The 3,077-nt window shown below is 37.7% G+C and overlaps 1 pseudogene across 1 annotated transcript; it reads right to left on the reverse strand.

Moving 5' to 3' along the window:
- Nucleotides 1-1,885: 1,885 nt before the first annotated feature.
- Nucleotides 1,886-2,833, reverse strand: LOC309961094 (syntenin-1-like; annotated as a pseudogene). Its single transcript has one exon. The product of its transcript is annotated as a syntenin-1-like (transcript).
- Nucleotides 2,834-3,077: the final 244 nt, after the last annotated feature.

Here is a 3,077-nt window from a genome sequence, read left to right on the forward strand (position 1 = left end):
AATCTTTTTTTGCTCATCTTTTGATGTTCTACTGATGAGCCGACAATGTTTGAATAATAAATGGAACTGATAATTTATAAATGATTTTGTATTTAGCTCATAAGATTTATTTCTTATCTTACATACATCAAAATCACTATTCTGGGATAAAGAAGATGTGGTGTGTGTATATATATATATATACACACACAATGGAATACTATTCATCCATTAGAAAGAATGAAATAATGCCATTTGCAGCAACATGGATAGAACGAGAGTTTACCATACTAAGTGAAGTCAGAAAGAGAAAGACAAATACCATATGATATCACTTATATGTGGAATCTAAAATATGACACAAATGAACTTATTAACAAAATAGACTCACAGACATAGAGAACAGACTTATGGTTGCTAAGGAAGAGGAGAGGTGGGGGAGGGATGGATTGGGAGTTTGGGATTAGCAGATGCAAATAATTATAAAATGGATAAACAACAAGGTCCTACTATACAGCAAAGGGAACTATATTCAATATCTTATGATAAACCATAATGGAAAAGAACAGGTAATAGAATACATATACTCTACTATATATATAATTGAATCACTTTGCTGTATACCAGAAAGTAACACAACATTGTACATCAACTATACTTCAATAAAAAATAAATTAAAAACAGTTCCTCTTTTCCAGCTGCAAAAAAACCCCATCATTATTCTGTAATAATCAAGATATGCACATAACTTTTTGGCCCTGTGGTAGGCAGAATTCTAAGGTTGGCCCTACAAAGTATCCTAGCCCCTAGTGTACCCAGGACTCCCATTTATTGCATTCAACCAAGGGCTAATCTAGCTTTGCTGTGAAGGTATTTTGCAAATGTAATTAAGATCTAGAATCAGTTTACCTTAAAATAGATTCTTTTTTTTTCAGACTAAAATCTAACTTTATTTATATATTTTCAATTAAAATAGAATAGGCATAAACCAAAGAGAAGGAAAAACAAATCAGGATGAAGTGTCACTGTCATTCTGTTTGCAGGGAGGGGTCAGGAAATGGAACAAATGACCAGGATAGCATTCTAAGACATCCCAGAGCAGCTAGGTTACATGTAAGTGCCAAAACCAGGTATTATCCCACTTAATCTACACATGAAAAAGAAGTCAAAGTTTATCCTATTTAGTACAAGAATTTTTACATTACATATATAGTGATTCATTTCTCAGAAAGTGACACCAGTAACTTTTAGAGGAAAAGTTTCCATTACACAAGGACTAGAAAATCTCAAATGCAACTAAGCAGCTGTGCTATTGCTCAATATGTACCGTTACACTGCTCTGGGCTAGTGTCCGTTTCAGTTTAACAGAGAACTGCATTTGGGGTTTTAGAAAGGCAGCAATAGTTTGGCTTTTATTCTAGATGCTTAATGTTGTTTGTTAAGGTGACAGTCCAAGCATATTAAGTAAAGGTAGTTAAAACGTAATGATAGTCAATATAGTCTCTTGCAGCCTACATACACACACTGTATAATAATGCTTACATGGAATGAAACCAGTGTTACTTAATTGGTGTTTTATACAAACAGAACCGAAAGAAAAAAGTAATCATTCTAAATGTACTATGGTAACAGTAAAAATGCACATATACCATAGAACTAAAGTGATATGAACAGCACTACCTGATACCCAGGATCGAAGGTGACTGGTTCCAACAAAGCTGAGCCTATATCAGTCATCCTAATGACACGGGTTGTAAAAGCATCTGGTTTCCAGTAAAGACACTAGTCTATGAAAGTAAGTCTTTCAACTGTAAAATCAGGATAAGGCTACAACTATCTTGAAGTCTGAACAAGATACCAGATCAAACAGTAAGATCCCCAGCCCTGCTGTAAGACAGGAAGGTCCTCATGCAGCATATGCTTGCTGGCTCCTAGAAAGCTTCATGTGCATAATAGAAAGGGAAGTTGCCAGAGATGTAAACGGGAGAACTTCAGTGAAGTTTCTACTGTGCCGTGACTTCCAAACCTCAGGAATGGTGTGATCCATCAAGCTTTTCATAATGCTTGGTGCCATCCGTTTAATAATATGTTCAAATATAAAAACAGGCATGATTGTAATAGTAACTACATTCCCAGCTGTTGACAGTATGTCTGCGATTTGAGAGCCCTTCAGTCCAATGACATTCTGTCAGTTGACCTCACAGATGTTGTGTTCCGTGAGAAGACCGTTTCTAGCTGCAGAACTATGGATGTGATTTTTCCATTTTTAAAGACAAAGCCAACATGTCCAGTACTGTCCTTATGCATGGTAATTGTCCGTTCAAAGGGCCTGTCACGAATGGTCATAGTAATCTTCTCTCCAAAAGCCTGCTTGAGCACCTTGTGTGCTCGGTTGGAGCTCCAGCCAGCACAGTTCTCCCCGTTGATCTGGAGCACCTGGTCCCCGAATCGCAGACCAACCAGCGAGGATGGAGAATTTGCCTGGACTAGCTGAACAAATATACCATTATCTATGGATTTAAGCCTGAGTCCAATTTTTCCATCTTGATCCTTACACAAAATGACTTCCCGAATCCCTTGCTTAAATTTCTGCTCTGCGGATTCCAGTATCATTACCAGTTACAGGAGCCACCATATAGCTCATGCTGGAAGCTCTTGCTACCAACTGCCCCTGACTTGGTGCTCCAGGGACCATGGCCATATTTGCACGTATTTCTTCTTCATTTAAACTCAGGCCCATGTACTGAGAGAGCTCCGGATACAGTTTAGGATAGAGATTTCCACCTTGAGAGATGGGAGCAGAAGCTTCAGATAGAATTGCTGGATTGGCAGGGTTTGCATAAAAGGCAGTTTGAGCTTGCTGTTACATCTCCAGGCAGCTAGCTTTCTGCTCAGGACATAAAAAGTCTTCTAATGGAAATACCCATATAATTTGCTTCTCCTTAAAGAGGTCAGCCTGATGTAGATTGTAGCCCTCTTTATCTTCTAATCCAACATTTGCCAGTATCAACTGTTTCCTTCTCTTTCTGCTGCTTTCAAAATAAAAACAAACTCTGCTCAGTCTACTATGGTTAATTTAAAGTTCAATTCCATAAAAA

This window comes from Leucopleurus acutus (genome assembly GCF_964270905.1).
Source record: "Leucopleurus acutus genome assembly, chromosome: 4".
In the NCBI taxonomy this organism is placed as follows: domain Eukaryota; kingdom Metazoa; phylum Chordata; class Mammalia; order Artiodactyla; family Delphinidae; genus Leucopleurus; species Leucopleurus acutus.